Raw genomic sequence first — 20,017 nt, forward strand, 5'->3', positions numbered from 1 at the left:
GACACAGCTGACTGTCTATGGCATGCATCCACACAGCACGCTTCCCTTCCAGCTTGGATTCGCGGGTCCCAACTGCCCATGGGGCTTTTCTGCCATTTCAGTGTCGTCATCTGCACTCAATCAGGCCTACCAGAGATGGATGAGCTCTCCTGAGTTGTTTGTCCTCACTCCGATAAGGTGCAAAGAGCAGCCCTGTTTGTCCTCTCTCACTGCACACAGCCTTACCTGGACACACAGGTTTCCTTGGCCTAATGCAAGGTTTTGATCAGGATACAGCAAGGCAGAGGAAAGAAAAATGGCTCCTTGTGCAAGTAAGAGGAAAATGACAGGTTCTACTGCTTTGGGCACTACTCTTCCCACTATGAGATAATCCTTCCTTGAGGCATTGGAACCACCTTAGGGCACTTATGGTGCGAGTATTTAACCCCGGCCCTCCCTTCAATAGCTCAGATCACCTGAAAAAAAATCAAATTAATCCAAAATTCAACCAGCCTGTAGACAGATTTCGGCTTATGCATTGGTATTTTTTATTAAAGTACTTGTGAGACAAGTACAATAATACAATTGCACTAATAAATTAATACAATACAAAATTGTATTTTTATACAATAGTGTACTTCACCTGTTTAGGAATGTGATTTTATTATCATTTCTCCATATCCTATCTCAACATAACAGCATACTAAGTAATCCTTGAATTTTCTTCTTTTTCCAATGTTACAAAGAGTTAAAAAAGTTGAGGGAGAAGTGGTTTAGATACTAGAGCAAGCTGAGATACTGGAAATAGTTTGCCTGCAGCAGCATTTCCCTGCTCTCTCACTTGCAGAATAGATGAGCTCAAGAAGAGCTCTCTCCTTCCTCTGTACTCACCCTGTTCCGGTATTCGGGGAGCTCTAATTCCCCTCCACTGCACTGCACCTGATACAGCCCAGCTCCTCTTACACAACAGGTCTGTCCAGTTCCTCTCTGCTTCCTGATTCTGTGACTGAGCAACAACTTCCCTTGGTTTTCCCCCCTTCCCCGATCATCCTACCTTTTCTTGTCACTACTTAGCAAGTTGCCATTAACCCTTTACTTTTGAGTAGGTCTAAGGTCATAAGTCATTTTATGTTTCTAGGCTTTCTGCACCTCAAAAAAAAAACAACAACAACAAAAAAGGAAGCTTTTTTCCCCTTAATAGAACTGATTCAGAGATATCTGAATGATAAAGATTCATGGAATCATAGAATAGTTTGGATTGGAAGGGACCTTAAAGATCATCTCATTCCAACCCCCCTGCCATGGGCAGGGACACCACTCACTAGACCAGGTTCCTCAAAGCCCCATCCGGCCTGGCCTTGAAAACTTCCAGGGATGGGGCATCCACACCTTCTCTGGGCAACCAGTTCCAGTGCCTCACCACCCTCACAGTGAAAAACTTCTTCCTAATATCTAATCTAAATCTCCCCTCTTTCAGTTTAAAACCGTTACCCCTCATCCGATCGCTACACTCCCTGATAAAGAGTCCCTCCCCAGCTTTCCTGTAGGCCACCTTTAGGTACTGGAAGGGGCTACAAGGTCTCCCCGGAGCCTTCTCTTCTCCAGACTGAACAACGCCAACTCTCCCAGCCTGCCCTCATAGCAGAGGTGCTCCAGCCTTCTGATCATCTTTGTGGCCCTCCTCCGGACCCTCTCCAACAGGCCCATAACTGAAACTGCTGATCTTTTCTGAATGTCCAAGGGGTAAAATACACAGACTAACAGGAGCTGTATAAAATTCCCACTGGACTGGTATTTTGAAATTAAGTTTCTTTTTTATTGTCCCTAATAAACAATGCCAATGTCCGTTCTTAAATGAAACATATTTTTTTCCCTGTGGAAATATTTAAGAACACATGACTGGTATGAAAGCTTCTGGATTTATAACTTTCAGATAAAAACTTGGAAAACTGGAATTCTAACTTGTCTTTAAAAGTCTATTTTACACTTACTCTGCACATAATTCTCTACCTCCAACTGGAGGAGAACCAACTCAGGCCCTGGCATGTTCAATGACAACTTCAAAACTTGTCTTAACTTTATCAAAAAGATGTGCAAAAAATAAAATATACTGAAATCTCTCTTGCATTAAAATAAAAATACAGCCCTCCTTAACATCCTTCCAGACAGAGAACAGCCTGTGTTACCACACAACACACTAGCCAGAGTAACACAGACATTAGCACACATCTCCTTTTACATGCCTACCTTTCAAATAGTGAACCTGATTCAGCGATTCTTAATCAGGCAAAGTGCTAAATATAATCAAATTAGACTTGTTTTTGAAAAACACAAAAACCAGTCTTAATTCTGAAATGTAGGAGAAACTGTTACAACGTGGAGACCGATCCTACACTTCCTCAGATATTAAGGCTCTGAAGGCTAGAATAATTCTAAATATAGGATGAGAGAATAAGTTGATCTAATTTACACTGACTGTCTCAAAGTTCATCATACATCTGTAAATACAAGCCAAATAGAAGTATCATTTAAAAAATAAGGATCGGCTTTCCTACAGCATGCACAGACAGAATATTTTTTAAATTATACCTATCAATGAAAGTTTACAACTACTAAAGAAAGCCATCTCAAGTTATAAACCAAACCAAAAAGCATCCTACTCAAAACTTAGAACCTAAAACTCAGTTGGAAAGACAAAACAACAAAGAACAACAACAAAAAAAACCCATCAAAACCCCACCAACACCTGACCCTTTGACTATGCAAGAAAATTTTACAATGAGTGGTCACTCAAAATATTATGTCAGGAAATCCACCTTTTAGGTACAGAGAAACTATCATAAAAAAAAATAAAAATTTCTTATTTTTTCAGAACTGAAGAGCCTCACCTTCATTACATCCACAAGATGTGTGCTGCTTCTTTCCACCAACACAGCACTCTGAAGAACATGCCTCCTTTTAACCCAAGTGCTTACTAAAGGTATGTTTAAGAGTCCAACACTAGCCTACAGTGTAATTCACTTGTCTAACAAGTGAATTATATCCATAACTGCATGGTGATTAACACTGAACTACCCAACACTCACACAAACAGCACAACAAATCATTCTTTTCAAACTGCCAATCGTTGAGGTCAAAACATTCATGCTTTTAAGTCAAATTACAATCAACTTCCTCCCCACCCATTCTATTATTTGTTATTCATGCATTGACAAGAGCATGGAAACCACTTCACAAAAAATCATGGGTATCTTGGAATGACCTAGGCTACTTAAAGATGAAACACCATTTAAAAACCAAGAGAGGAAAAGGGCTTCTTGAGATTAAAAAAAGAAGGCAAAACACACACAAAAAAAAAAAGAAACAACAAACATCAAACGCACACACCCAAACAAAATCCAACCAAACTTATTTTCCCCTTTCATTTTCTTTAGATACTTCCTTTTATCCTGTCATCATTTTACCCATTACATTGTCCCTCAACTACAACTACCTTTAGTATCGAGGCAAGCAATTGCTTTCTACTCCAAAATTTAAAAAAAAAAAAAAGTTATCCAGGCAAACATAGCAATGCTTTGCATGAAAAGTCATTCACCAGGTTCAGTGCTAGCCTCTCAGAAAATGTTAGGTTTAGATTTTAAAATTGTAGTTGTTAACAAAAAAAAATAAGGAAAACAAAAAATATACTGGTTTTCTATTTTATTTGCATTCAGATTCACACTATAGCCTCTACTTATCTTTCTAACTTACAGTAACGTCCAAGAAACTGTTTGCTTATAAATCACGTATTTTCTAACAAAATGTTAGCAACCTCCTTGAAATACTACTTTTGACAGCAGCAACAGCACACGAAAGACAACACTACTAAAGACTCGTAAGAGATTAAGTTTTTCATGGTGGAAACTTCAAGCAATACTGCTGACACATGTTTCTGAACGCAAGAGCGCTCTCGGTTTCTGCTTACCCACCCTGGATCTTTAAAGCAGCCGTGACGTAGGAGCGACGGCCACCGTCCGGCGCGGAAGGCAGCTCCCAGGCTGTTTACTGTCCCTAACTTCACTCCAGTTTTTGTGGGTAAACACACGCCGGCCAGTCCTTTCATTATCTGCATAATCCCAGCCTCTTTGATTACTGGACTGTAATACCAGTGCCCGAGTGAGCTTTCATTCCTGAATTATGGCCACGCAGAACACGACCGGGGGAGTGCCAAACAAGATGATTAAGCAGCAAAATATGACAAGGCATGAATTACATTATTAATATTCCTATCTATCATTAGCTGCAGAAACAAGGGGTTTGTGCAGCCAATAGCAACTACGCATAAAGAAAGCTCCTCTGCTTTGAGACGCTTTCAAAATAAGAGCAACTATTTATTTTCAGCAATTTTATTCTTCGGTTGCTTTGACACTGAACTGTATTTCAACATTTTACAAATTACTTCCTTTTTCAAACTCCACCTTGAAACACTGGAGGAAACTCTTCTTTTAAAAAGGCAGGCTCGAATTACAATCCTTTATTTTTAGAGAACGAGAGCATAATCATTTTTCCACAAGATTTGCTGATCAGCTTTCATTTCAGCAATTTACTGCCTGTATTTAAGTATATATCAAATCTCCGCAAATTTCTGATTCATCAGCATATTGTGTTTCACTCCCCACACAATCACTAAAAGAATAAAAAAAATCAAAAAGTGATTTTTAAGGAGTTTGTATAAAACAGCCATGAAACCTCCTTTTTTGAGGTTAGAACTCTGAGGTTCCACTGACTTCTGTAAGGGCAGCCACTCCCTTCTACTTTTAATGATCTGCATGACTATTTTTAAGGTGTTTGTTTGGAAATGGGAAGGCAAATGCCCAGGAAGGGTAAAAGTTAGTGTAAGAACATGTAACACATCACAATAAATTACTGTATGTTACACCACAAAATTAGTGGAATAAACATACTGTAAATCCACCCAGGTGAACTTTTTGGCGCTGTAAAATATCACTTCACAGTATTGGGAGAAGTTCTTCAATATTCCCTAAGATTTTGACCCAAAGAAGGAAACACTAAGCAAATATACAAGGCATTTGCCACTGAACTGTTTTCAATCGACAATTAAGATCATAATTGCACATGGTATCAGCGTTCTCCACAGCAATAAGGAAAGAGGGGAGAAAGGGCACGCAATGCCAAGATAGTTGTGCTCAGAGCAAGAAGAAGGAAGTGAGAAAATAGAGCTTCAGCAGGCTCACACTTTAAAATTATTTTAAACCTACAGCCCTACTTTAACCTGGTGAGTCTTGCTAAAATGTGCTAATGAGAAGAAACAGATCTGATGAAGTATCAAAATGAACTACGGATTTCAGTTATAAAACAAAGAAAAAAAAAAGACAACAGCATACTACTCCTCGGAAGAGAAAATAATTTTGCATAATGAAATATTGAATTATTATAATGAAAAAAACCCCTAAATCATTAATTTAAAAGTTTTATTGCTTTAAAAAAAAAAAATGATCTGTTTGAGAAGGAAGGGACTTCAAACTCAAGATGAACCAATGAAGCAACAGTGTTCCAGTCTGGAGCATACCTGAATTTCACTGGGCTGCATTGTTACCTTTAATCAAGATGTTTTAAAACGTCTATGACAGACTGTGTTTTTTGAGAAGAAAAACAAGAAGAATTCTATCAGATTTGTTTCTATTAAAATAAGATTAGAGCAATCTTTCCGTTATTTAGCTGTAAAAGCAGTGAATCTTAAAGAGCTTGTATAATGTCAGTTAATTTTTATCTCTTGTTTTTCTCAAATCAAACAGGACTAACATTTTTAAAGACTGTCATTTTTTTGCTGTATTACTCAGAAGATACTAATTTAAAAGAACACTGATAAATAAAAAGATTCAGATTAAAAACATGCATTAATTTTCAACACCCAATTTGAGACATCCTGATTGTTCTGAATGTTTACATAGTGCTGTGTAGGACTCAGGACTAGTTCCCACCAAGTTCACTTGCACTTTGAGTCATCATCCATTCTGTAAATCATGACCCAGCGTCTCAGGCTGAGCAGCAAAAAGAGCAAGCAGTTCTGAACAACTAGCAGAGTATCACCCAAGATAGACAGGGCAGAGGAAACAACAGAGTCTAATTCCTCCAAGGAAATTTCCAATTAGTCTAACTCATGAAAGCCTTGCTTTTCTTCCCAAATCCCTTACTGCCTTTCCTTCAAAGTTTCTGAAATAGCTGGGGTCTTATGGCTGCAGATTTAGAAAACTGCAAGCTGGAAGGGGCTACCAGAGCAGACAGTCTAACCTAAATGAAACACTCCCTGAGATTTCATTATGAAGCAACCCTCCATGAATTAAGTCCGGTAACTTGTGTTCAACTAAAACATAACTTTTCTAGAAGTCGTGAGTCTCGATTTGGAAGCACACAGAGAATCTAACATCACTTTAAGTAGTTCCTGCCAGCACATATTTTGCCTCATTATTAAAAACGCATGCCTAATTTCTGGCTTTAGCTGACAGCTAAAGTCCTTCTTGTATTTGACCTGTATTTTCTCCCCATAAGACGTTATAGTCCTATCTGCTCTCAAGCTTTTTTGATAAACTATTCAAACAGCTATTTTTTTTTAAAAATTGTATTGCATAAGGCATTTTCTCTGGGTCTTCGATCATATAATGGGTCTACATGCCTCTCGCTCTCCTGTGGCTTCTTCAAGCATGCCAAGGCCCAGACCCCATGACACATCCCAGTATCGATCTTACCAGTGCCACAAAGACAAGTAACACCAATGCCTCGTCACACCTAAGAGGAAACAAATCATCCTCATTTGCTCTGTGAGGATGACACATGTACACTCTGGTTAATAACAGATGCTAAAATGCCTGATCGTTCTTAATTATGATAACCCTATCTAGCTGTTGCACACAAAATAATCTTCCGCCATCTCAGAACTCTGCCAATTTTGGGCTGGTATTTACAGACAAAGCAAAAGGCTGATCCGGGGCACAAAAACCACCCCTGACAAACAGCAAGGGACCGCTAGAGAAGTTCTAACACAACCATTTCACATGGGCAAAAGTGCACTCTTTCAGAAATAAATTTTTAGAAATTCTACAAGAAAAACTGAAGTTTTATGAAACTGTGTGTACGGAAATCTTAGACACGTAACTGTATCGTGTAGTAACAAACAAAATAGTAAACAAACGACAGAGAACATACTTATGAAAATGTAAAACCCCTTTCTATCAGAAGCAGAACTAACAGTCAAGACAGATCAACACCAACTCTGTGAAAAAGCTCTTGCTATTTCTTTGCCTCACTTTAAATGAAAAAAGTATTTTTTTCTTTCAGATAATTTTGCAGAAATCTCCTAGGTTTTAGTTAAATTTGCCTACAATGAAATGATCATTTCTGGAATAATGAGACCATGGAAAACTGCATTTTCCATTTAGATTCAATCAAGAGATTCTTGTTCATTTGAATATTATTTTGTGGCTCTATGTGAAGTATGGATGGGACATGCTGAAAAGACATTTTTTTCCCCCCAGTTTCTACATCACCTGCTAGAAGATTCAGGCACACAAAATTAAACCTATTCCAAAGGTACAAAACATTAATCACCTCTTTTGACTTTTTTCCACATTAAGTATCAAATGTGTTCTACTGGAAATGCTTATACCCACACGTGTGCAAATCTTGGCTTCTGGAGCATAAATATCTCCACTGACGTTAACTATTTAATGACCCAGCACAGAGATCCTGTAATCAACTCTCCCCATGGAACAGGTCATAAAGGGAACCGCACTTAGAAATGAATTAGAAGTTCATACTCCCCGCTTAAATTAACTACCCTGATCCTGAGCAATGGCTTCCTTAGGCCTTTTCTCCATGTTTCGTCATGCAGCATGACAGCTTCACACAACTTCTTTATCTCCCCTCTCCACCCGCCAGAAGGAAAAACAAAAACCACTGGGGTATCTCATTTCACGCATGCTACACAGCATCTCACAGGTCAGAGATGATATGGCTAGAGAGCGTTTACACTCTGGCTTGGCAACAAGGCGAGAAACCAGGGCAGCTCCCAGGACTATCCGACCTGCGGAGGAGGCCAGTGCAGGGATGAGGAAGGTGCAGACGAAGAAAGCTTCCCCCTCTTGGGCCATATACAGAGCTCTGCATGCACTCAGTAGAAATTCAGGCCCAGTCCCACCACCTCGCTTCTGGCCTCTTTATGGAGCTCTCAAAGCTTGCAGCACAAAACAAGCCCTTTAGGTATATTTTCAGAGTGTTAACAGCTTAGAAAAACATTAATAGCAGCAGATACACTGAGCTTTCTGAAAACTTCAGAAGACAACACTCTACAGCTTTCAGCTTAACTTACATAATCAGGAACAGGATTACTCCCTTTGAAAATGAAAGCCAAAATGTTGCATAAACCAACATAATTTACCAAAAAATTGTAAGACAAGTGGGAAGAGAAAGCGGGGCTTGGAGTTGGATTTTTCCCCCCCCCTTGCATCAACACTAGCAAAATATCTGTAGCTGAACTCCACTTTTTTTTTTTTTAATACAACACAAACAGCAAATTACATCCAGACAATATGCACATTTTTAAACCAAAACTCCTCTGTCATATTTTTCTCAGCAATTCTTCCAGCCATTAAATGTTTTTTAGGCAAACCTACTAACAGCTGCTTAATATTTTCAAGTAGTTTTGGTCCAGGTAGCATCTGCCAACCTCTTAGCTACATTTAGTATCCTCCCACAGTTGAAGCCTAACAGACTTCTCTATTGAGACTTAAATCAGGAGCCTCTTTGTCTCCATGCAACTGCTCTTTTTACTGAAAATGGTATGGCAGCACAGAAAGCACAATATGAATTTAAGCAGTGAAGCTGGTAGCAAACTTCTCGTTGTCTAAAAGGAAAAGGTGCAAATTCTGACTTATTCCTCACCAGAAAAAATAAAATGCAGGCCCCCCCCTCTACAGCCATATGGATGCCATCGCAATGGCATATGCAGGTGCAGTAATAGGCATTTTTATGTTCAGATTCACTTGCTGCCCTGTTAGCCAGTTCCCATCCCTTCCAGGAAACGGATTAGATGGAATCATCATTTTTAAGGGCAAGTAACACACAAGGACCACGCTGCTTTACCTGGTATCTTTTTTTTCCTATAAGGGAGATCTCTACTCATGTAAATAAGCTTCCTTGCAATTTACATCTCCTTGAAAGATTCTCAGAAGTTTTACAAATGTAGAATACTCAAATTCCACACTAACTTTGTCCTTCTGTTTAGTATTATAAGAACGTGGGGTTTTCAGTGTTATGCATGTTCCCAGCCATTTGTAAGAACAACAAACATTAGGACTGATGTGCCAGGTTTGCGTAACATTGATGATCGTCTTCTAAAATACAAAACCAGAAATATTTGTGTTTAACACCAGTTACTTAAAATAAATAAATAAAAGTACTGTTGGTGTTTGAACCCAGGCCTGCGATGTAGTGTGGCTTCATTAACAAAAAAGCCTGTGCTGTGCAAGTTTGTCATTTAACACAATCACTATTCCCACCCCACCTCCCAAACCCAAAGACCTTGTAAAATCAGATTATTTGTCACTCGGCGAAATCAGAAATCCATCGTCCCCTGACAAATGGTACCTAATACCTTAGTACTAGACAAACACAGAAACATGACCCTTGACAACTTGTTTTATTTAATGATTTTCAATTGCTGTCAGTTACCAAAACATACAAAAGCATCATCAACATTTGGAGAGAAAAAAGTCAGCTCTGTTTGCATCCAACACTTCCATACTCACCTAATAAAATACCTGAAATTTACAGACAATAACAGTGGTTTTAAATAAAACTTGTTTATTGGGGTTAATTAAAAAATTCTTCTGAAAATTTGATAGCCGATTGTTTATGACTGTTTTTCCCTTATTCTCCTACTTGAAAAATGTATAGTTTATCAAGTCATCAAAATAGATACCGCCCCAACAGCACCAATAGCTTAGGTGAAAAGTCACATTTTGCCTATTAATACATGTAGGCTACAGACAATTTTTTCAAGTTCTTCTTCTCCATTATTCTAATGAAGCAATCACAACAGAAGCTCTCTGTGCAATCCTCAACGAAAGCAGCACATCAAATTATCAAAAATACTACTACTCAACAGCAGAAGACACTGATTCTCTCCCAAAGACAAACTTCTGAACATACATCTGCATGCACACCCTCCCCTCCTCCTGGAACCCACAGCTAAATTTGTTCCAAGGTTAATGCATCCACTCAATCTCAAGTGGTCACTGCTAAGAAACATGCACTCCGGTTTCTACCTTAGTCATGCATAGAAGGGTAAACATTTTGAAGTTCAATTTGACATCACACAATAACCGCAGAGAATGAAACAAAATTAAATCAATTCTTTCCCCTAAACACTGTAGGAGATGTTTAAGATTAGCCAGGTGGTAAATTCCATCTTTTATTTTATCATATTTCCAGATATGAAATACTGTAAAACTTCTTTGTTACTTATTATTTGTTCATTCCACAGGAATGAAAATAGGAGTAAGTAGTATTTCATTTTCTTAACTAGTCATTTCTTCTATCTGGTATTTGCCAAAATCTTTCAATACTGGCCTCAGAAATTGATTTAATCTTCCCAAACTTTATACCCTTGAATTCTATCTATCACACTACATTCTTCCCTATTCCAAAGATGTAGTTCTATAAGAGATAAAGTGGATTAAATATATATTGAGGATTATAGATTATGCAGTTAGAACAAACACAGACAAGTATTTCAAATAGCTGACCCTACAGAACGGAATCACATTCTGTTCTCAAGATGATATACAAAAATAGAAAGCACATTCCACTAGGAAAATATTTACTTAATAATTTATCATTTAAGAACTACTACTGTACAAATTAAAGTACAAAGACAGCATATTGAAATCAATGTGAAGATATATATGCAATTATTATAATCCAGCTTCAATTTCGATTGTGTTTGGATTTACAAAGTTTACTCTATTCCAGCATGAATGACATGCCTGTTTTCCCCGAAAGTCCTATGTTTAAAACTGATTCCATTTTTTTTGGATAGAGGCTGAGAAACACAGTACTGCTGAAAAGTCTAGAAATAAAAAGATAAAAATCTCAAAGTATCCGACTGGAAAGAAATGCCAGTGAGATATAAGAATCAATTTAGTCCAGACATTAATAACTTCCTTAATGATCTATATGATTAAAATAGCATATAGATAACATCTTCTGAGGATATTAAATAGGGAATTTTGAGTAGTGGTAAAGTCAGAAATAATACAAAGGAACCTAAGCAAATTCCTTACATGGACAGAAAATAAAGTTAAAATTCAGTTTGGAAAAACACCAACTAATGCATCTGGGAAAAATAATCCCAAATATAGATATTCAATATGGACAAGAAACCTGGGAAACAACAATGCAGAAAAACTGCATTAACCACAAATGTGGCGTGAGCTCAAAAGAGGGGGCGGCGCTGTCTATCTAGCCACGAATCTAGGAATTGGGGGGGAAGCTGAATTACTCCGTTTTGCTCCTCTCCCAAAATGAAGCACGCGTGGATGGGCACTCTATTCAACTATCTTTGCTGCAGCTCTGGATACAACATAGGTCCTGTTGCTTGAGATATTTAAAACTAAATTACCAAGTACTGAATGCTTTATCTAAAAAGACCAACTATAACAAAAAAAAAAAAACACCACAGTCTATGCTTTATTATTGTGTATTATGTATTGTTGTAGAGCTTTCCCATTATATTTGAAATATCAGGGTTTTTTAATCCAGAAGCGTAACACTTATCCAAAACCAAATAAACATGAAAATATGTTCATTTCCAAACCATTTGCTTTTTATTGACCATGAAGTTTTGGCACATTTCACCACAAGTGAAATAACTTTGAAGATGTTGGCTCTCAAATGAATTTTTGCTGCAGCGCAATGCCTGTTCATGCTAGGATCAACTGTGCAAAACAAGGGGAGACCAACGATGCACTCATGTCAAATGAGGTCACCTCAGAATCTGTTCTGAAGGACACGACAATCCTCCTCTCTGCAAAATCCTCGATTAAGAAAGTGTCTGCAACAGGAATGACTGTTCCTTTCCAAGCAGGAAATAAAAGAAACTTGCTTAGAGAGACTTCAAAACCTGCTTCCAGCCACTTACTTCTGTTTCTAGATATTTTGGCATTCCTGCATTAGGAGAATTATCCTGAAAACTTAAGAAAAATACTTTTACATTGCTAACAAATCACAATCTCTCCAATTCCCTTACAGTCTCAGAACCAGATCAGAAGCATACACAGAATGATTTGGGTTTTGTGGGGATTATTTTTTCTTTTGTAGAAGGGCGGCTTTGAGGTGGGGATGTCCCCCTCAAGTGTGTTAAGTTGAAAGAACCTGTCCCACTTGACATTTAGAGATACCTGAACCAAACCTTAAACTTGGCCCTTCTTGCTCAAGAAGCAAGGTGCTCCAAACGCTGTTTGTTGAACTTGATTGTGCTTATGGATGCCATAGTTTAGGGAAAACAGGACACTGAAAGAATAGGAAGAGCAACAGACTTGTCCTGGGAAATTCAACACATTTCTCCTGCTTTTGGAATTTCCTATTGTCAGAAGGAGATAAAATATTGAGATCACTGACTCTGTCGTTGTCTTTTTCTTAAAAGACTGCATTTTTTTTATTTATTATTCGGGACATTTATTTGTTTTCCCTGAAATTAAACAAGAGTGAGAAATTTCAGTCTGTGACCTGAAATTTCACAGTTAATGGGAGGATGGGGTAAACATAACCTCAAGCAGTTTGTTCCTTTCTCCTTTCTTGCCAGGACTTCTTTTGACTCATCGCAATGAAGTGTCTAGAATTTTTCCAGGAGCCTTTTCACTGCTTAGCTTATGCCTACCCCACAGTGTAGATTCCCATTTGCTCATTTCTCTAATACTAAGGGACTCGCTGCAGTTCTTTTTACTTGTGGCTAACGAGATTTAATCTGGCAGCTCAGATAATATTCTAAAGCAGTTTACAGCAACGGACACTTTTTTTGAGTTTACAGCCTCCAAAATATAAACGAACAGCCACCTTGACACGCTGTCTCTTCCTCAAAGTGTTATCTAAAAAGCCCTGCATCCCAACCCTGCACCGCTCACCTAATAGGTGCGCTCACATACCTTTGCCATCCAACACACCCTGAAACAATTGCACTGCTTTTCCAAGAGCCAAACCCAGGTGTCAGAACTTTAGCCACAACCTCCATCACTTAGGACAGACAATTCTGGAGTTACTCTTCTTGGAAGGGCTAATAACCACTTCTCTCCATCATCCTTTCTAGTCCTAAAAAGAAAAACTAGAGTGGCTTTTAATCTTGAGTAAAATACCTGTTACATCTAGGTTTTGCCAAAAGCAGAGGCAGATTTCTACCAACATCCTCTATTAGAGACAAATCACAGTGGTGGCTATTTTCTCCCCTTTCATCCATTTCACACTTTTTAAAGATGAGTAGAAATTTCAACCACTGCGGTTTTTTAGCATTGGTGGGAAGGAGGTTCTGTTTCTTCTAATAATAATCGTGGGGGAACCAAACAAAACCACTAAACAAACACACCAAACAAACAAACAAAACCCACAAGAGAGTGCATGGAGGAGAAGGGACAAGGCAAATTATTGCACGAACGACAGAAAGGTAAGACTGTCTTGCAGTAAGGTCTGATTACTGCAACAGAGGCAGGATGGAGCTGGCATGCTCTTCACAGGGTGGATCTCCATCCTGACAGGTCTAGTCTTGTCTCCAGAAGTGCAGACAAACAACCACTGTAACACACTGATGGAGCTTAATAACATGAACAAACAATATTCTTTTCATTATAAATATAGCTAATTTTATTATAGTGAGACTTTCCAATAACCTCTGCAACCCGCTCCACCTGGAATAGCTTGTTTTTACGTGTATGAGCGAGTTTTATCACCCTCTTGTGGAAAAATAAGTGAATTGTATCCGTCAGAGGTTATAGGAAGAAGTAGAAAGCGGGAGTAGGGAAGACAGTGATAAAGAACAAGCAAAGAAGAAGAAAGGAGAAGTATGGGTTGGGTGGAATAAAAGGACAGTGAAGGAGAACGAAGATGACTAGTAACACAGTACCACCTCAACTTCTTCAAAAAGCTATCCCAAAAATGTTATTTGAAAACACCAAAGATAACAAGCTGCCAAATTTATCCTTGGTAACACTGACGATATTCAACAATTAAGTTATGTTCTCTACAGTGATTCAAGTACTGTCTCAGCTGTAGTCACCACCTTTTGCACCTTTGTTTCCACATACAGGGGAAAATACATTATCTATAAGCACACAAGGTTATCTGTTCAAAACTTAAGTCACAGAATCACAGAATGGTTCAGGTTGGAAGGGACCTTCAAGATCACCTAGTTCCAACCCCCCTGCCATGGGCAGGGACACCTCCCACTAGACCAGGTTGCTCAAAGCCCCATCCGGCCTGGCCTTGAACACCTCCAGGGATGGCGCATTGACAAGTCAGAAAACCTTTACTAGAAACTTTCTTATTTAAAAACAGTCTGCATATAACATCTATGCCCTGCTGTTGGAATGTGAAAAGCGGAGAGCATGTGAGCTAAATCTGCAAAGAAAAATAATGGAATTTTATGCATTCACATTACATAGTTCTGCGTAACAAAAGCAATGTAATAATACTTAATTCCTCTAAAATCTGGAATCATCCTTTCCTCAGTTTCTGACTATTCCCAGTATCAATTTGTAACATGAGAAATTTAACTTGCAGTAGTCTTCCTTTACAACATTAACCCATATGACAATATATTCAAAACCTTGAAAGCAACAAACAAATTTACTGCCACCTGCATTTTAGAACTTGAAAATCCAAGTTTGGTACAAGCATACATGAAAAAGAAGCCATGAAAGTCACGATAATATTAAATTAAACTCATGACACTGCAAAGAAGCACAGAAATTCCAAACAACAAAAGGCCATCTCAGATGAGGTAGATATCACGAGCATGGTGAAAAAATAAGAGATCTCATACAATGTATTCCTAAAACTTCCTGGAATCCCACAGATAACTACGGACCACATCCAAGAGAAACCACAGTTATTTCTTCTTAATGACATTAAACATTTTTTCTGGTGCTCCTCAAAAAGAGTTAAAACCCATTAAAAATGACAATTCTAATGACAGATCTTCTTAACCTTATGACAAAAGAATACCTAAAGAAACTCTTCCCTCTCATTACACAAACCACATTTATACGGAGCCACTGTTCACAATGAAAAGCATAAAAGGGATAACCATGCAAGTTACATTTATTTCAATGTTTTAATCAAACATCTGACAGTAAAGTACTCTCCAGACAACAAAAAATTTCAGCTTAACCTTGTTCTTCATGAAAGTATCCAATTTTTCTGAATAAAAATTATGGTATCTGTGTACTTAACCATTATCTCCAACAGGAGGGTCAAGTCCTAAAATTAATACTTTTACCAGTAGGTACTCACTATTATCTGCATTTATTCATCATCCCTGAGATACCACTGATGATTTACTTTAGCTTCTGCAAAATACCCTTCAAGTAAGAAACACTAAGTCTGTGATTGATGTTTTGCAGCAGATACATCTTTTTAAATTCATAAAAATCTTCCAAAAATGCCTAATTATGCACAGATTTCTATAATCAGAATAACAAACTGCTTGCCTCCACCTCTCTTAGAACTTGGTCAGTTCTGAAGTCCAACATTAAGTTATTAGAACAAGCTCTTCAGATCAGGGAACACATGAAGCTACTGTTACAGATGAGCTAGCAATATGTCCAATGATGTTCAACAGACTTTCCAGCAATCTGCTATTCTATTTTTTCTTTTACGAAGCTACCCAAAAAGGATCTCTTTCACTTTCTTGCCTTCTGCCCATTTAACCAGGTACATCAACTCTGTTATATTGTGTTCCTTCTCTGCCCCAAACTCTTGGAGGTGCAAAAGGAAGGATCAAACACTTTATGTGCAAGGAAAAATACCACAGTTAAGAACCTGCCCTACAGACCGGAAAGGAAAAATAGTGGTAAAAATTAATAAAGGGCATAAATGCAGAACAATGATCCTTTTTTATAAAAATGTATTAATAAAAATATCATAAAATGTTAAAGTGTTTTAAAATAAAATTATTATGCTACTTACTTTGTTTTCAACCAATACAACTTAATATAATGGAGTTAATATCAAGACATACCATGACTTGAAAAATAAACTTTCTACAGGAGACTGAAAAAATACATTGCTATATTAAACAAATCTAAAAATATATACATTTTCAAAATTATACACGCGTCTCTATCAATTAGAAAAACCTACTGGTGAAAATTCTTCTATTATTTTAAATCATTATTACTCCTGATCAAAACCGATTCCCCTGTAGCTTGACTTCCAGACTTTGTTCAAAACAGACAATTTTTTCAATCAAGTGCAACAACTAAGGGCACAAAAGTATTTTACACTGGTTCTCTGGACAGATGCCTTATCTTCTGAAAACGCTTGACAAAGATCGTCAGACTGTAGCTGCAGCAATTATTTTTTTTTTTTGTAAGCAGAAAACCACACACACAGAAGCTACCAACCCTACATAAAAGTTCACCACCATTTCAGTTCTGCTGAATTAACTGTTTGAGAAGACACAGGATCAAGCACATCACTAAAATTAGGAGGAGGCAAAGTGTTTTTAGCCATCTGGTTTACATTGCGGCCCCACAGAAGCTTGTTGCAGCACAGATGAGAGGCTGTGCACTCTGGTGTATGCTTGGGAACTTCGCAAAGAAGCTTTGCCACCAGAAAAAACCCCTGATGTAACTGCACCTGCAATGAAGACCGACACTTAGAACCAGCGAGGTTTTGAACTAAGATAAGCCCTGCCATATCCTTCTGAAAGAAGAGTCTACTTTTTACTAACAGATTTTCCTTAGCCTTTTACTAACGTGTGCCCATTTGCTGGTATTTGTAAATTAGACAGTTACCAAGATTACACGGTCCCACCACTAATCCATAAATGCCCAACCCTACCAAAACTCATTGAACTCAGTGAGTCCTCTCGTCTGCTACTTCTAAGGATTTTTGCCTGATTGAGCCAAAGAAACTGTAATAACTTGAATGAAAAAACTGTAGGTGAAAGAAGTTACCCTGAATCTAAAAATAGTTTTCCGTCCTCCTCCCACTCCCCAGAAAGCATAAATGAAAGTGCTCTTTTCTCAGGGAGGCAGGAGTTTACAACGGATGAATGTAAAGGGACTGCTCCCTTACTACAAAGCTTTACCAATGAACAGTAGTGGTATCCCATTATAAGTACTAAATTTTAAAAACAAACCGGAAAATTAAATAAGCTCAAAACCTAAACTTTATATATGACATTAAATATATCTACTACTTATTTATATACACAAATATATATTATACACATTTAATATACACAAACAGATTTTATAAATACGCCCACAATTCCAGAGATATGGAAAATGTACCTTTCACAACAGTAAAGCTTCATATCATAACCAATTATAACGGCAGCACTATACTCCAACAATCATGTATACTATACAGAAATAACTGCATGCCTAAACCATAACTTGTATTTGTCAAAGGTACTTTGGGAAAGGAATACAAAGGAGGTACTTATTACAGAAACAGGAGGTTCTATTACAGACCCATAGGGTGATACTTGGACAGAGAAAAGAAAATTCTAATATTATTAGAGAAATAAATAGTACTGGGTAACATATTATAGAGACATACTGTACAAATACAGACCGAAAAGTTTCTGGTGCTGGTAAAGTCTAACTGCTCCTGCAGAAAATTATCAAGACTTTAGACTCAATCTTGTGAGCAGCACAGAAATACATTTTACACAGTGATTACAAGTTACTTCAGTTCAAAAATAAATTAAACAAAAATAAAAGAAAAAGGAAAAGGAAGAGGTGGGAATGACCATCACTTAACATTTCCAGAAGGTAAACTGAGAAATTCAGGAAGTAAAACAATTACACTGAAGGTTTCAGGTTAAAAAAACCAAAAACAAAAAAAAAAAAAAACAAACACCTAGGAAAATCACCAGACCTAAAGAGACTTGGAAATAAAGACAGACAACCGAACAGAAACATTAGAAGATCAGGACTAAGCTGACAGAATTTCTCACCAACTGCAGAGTCACTAACACACTGTTAAGATAAGGAGGTATTCTTTTACTATCATCTTAACTTCAAGTCAGCATCTCTACATATGCCCATTCCCTACAAATATAGCTCTACAAAACTACATTCCAAACGTGGGAGACAATAACAAGCAGAGAAAAAATCAAAAATACGGAATGCAATTAATATATGGCCCTTTCTGAACACCATCAAACAAATACTTTTTAGAATCAACCAGAAATCTTTAAGATTATCGGAAAGAATTATTCTACAACCACTATACGTCAAAAAAATTAAAAGAGAAAGTTAAGTATATAGTCAAAAAACAACTGCCAAGAGCACAAGAGAAAGTGCAGAAATTAATTGCCTATGAAAAGAATTCCATATATCTTAAGAAAAAATAATAAATAGGCTAAGTCCTTCTTCCTTTTGGGATTGTGGCCCTATTCACAAATCTTTCACAGAGACTGCCCATTATGTTCAGATTTATTTCAAGCAGAACGGGCACAAAATTCCTAGAAGTACTACCAGGACTGATGCTTGATTCACCATTGACTATGTCCAGCACAAACCACGTTCCAGGGTTTCTTCCACACATTGAATTAGGAGTCCTGGGTTCTATTTCCAACAATGGAAAATTTTATTTTGAAAAATCATAACCACTATGACCCTAAATTCCTGTTTATAAATTAGGAGAAAGTATTTAGCTTAGATATATTATTAACAGCTTATTGGTATCTGTAAAGCATTCCATATTTCACAAATGGCGAGTAGCATAGAAAAGACAACAGCCAACCCACAAGGAAGTCAATAGGAAATAGAAGCTGTATCTTTCTTCTTCTACAACTCAAATCATAACTATTTCCCATTTGTAAAATTCTGAAGGCGGTATCCATAAGTCTGAAAAAAACCCAGACTTTTTTATGATAGAAGAAATCAAAAGTAACCTTATTTGAAAAAGAAAGTGCACATCTTGCAGTTCTCACTTAGTCAAAAATCTTTTGGAGTTGGCGGGATTTTTTACTATTTAAGAACTTCACCATTTGACCTATAGATAGGATTCATAGGAAAAGCTTATAATAAAATATCAGGGAAATAATATAATGATCAAAAGCAAAGAGCAAGTAAAAAGAGATTTTTTCCCTTTGTGACTATGCAATGCTCTTTTGTTGCCACTACAGCAATTCTTTAGTGTCATGGAAACTATCTGATAAATGTATTAGAAGCTCAATAAATTTCATAATATCGAGGTAGCAAAGCAATTGGAATTGTTGACAGAGAACTTCTGCTCGGAGTGCCTATTTTAAGGAGGAAAATATATCTAAAAATAAAAATAGTACTTTGAGCTGTTTTCAACAACAACATACAATAGTTTTAGAAAACCTGAAAGTAAACTACACTAATTATATTAGATCATTGGAAAATGTGGTAGGATGATAAGAAAAAATAGGTAAACCTTGAAATAACAAAAATAGGGTACACTGATTTAAAATTTAACAGTCTTACTTTTGGATAGTTTGCTTTACCTAAATTATGTATTTTTAATGAGGGCGAGGGGGATGGGAAGAATACCGTGAATTACATGCAAGTTTTCTGTCCAGTTTCTCAAGATGCTAAACATGAATTCATAAACCATATGATCTTTTTAATCATATGTACGTATGTCTTCATCCTCTGGACACTCCCCTACCGTTACAGATACTGGCAGAAACACAAATGAAGGCCTCCTTCCCCTTTTACAGGTAATACTGAAATCATTCTGTTTTCATGTGTCCAGTACTACAACATATTTTCTTCCAACCAGCTGCTTC

General features: G+C 37.3%; 1 protein-coding gene across 7 annotated transcripts in view; it reads right to left on the minus strand.

Moving 5' to 3' along the window:
- The window catches only part of PPP2R5E (protein phosphatase 2 regulatory subunit B'epsilon), a 78,525-nt gene that overhangs the window by 50,833 nt on the left and 7,675 nt on the right, over positions 1 to 20,017 (minus strand). Inside the window, exon 1 of one of the 7 annotated variants that reach the window (XM_074583727.1) lies at positions 3,948 to 4,186. The exons of 5 other annotated variants lie outside the window; for them this stretch is intronic. The gene's annotated coding sequence lies outside the window, so the exon portion shown is untranslated. Of the gene's footprint in view, positions 1 to 3,947; positions 4,187 to 20,017 lie in introns of those variants that run through there. One more of the 7 variants, XM_074583728.1, reaches the window with a different exon arrangement.

This window comes from Larus michahellis, chromosome 4 (assembly GCF_964199755.1).
Source record: "Larus michahellis chromosome 4, bLarMic1.1, whole genome shotgun sequence".
Lineage (NCBI taxonomy): Eukaryota > Metazoa > Chordata > Aves > Charadriiformes > Laridae > Larus > Larus michahellis.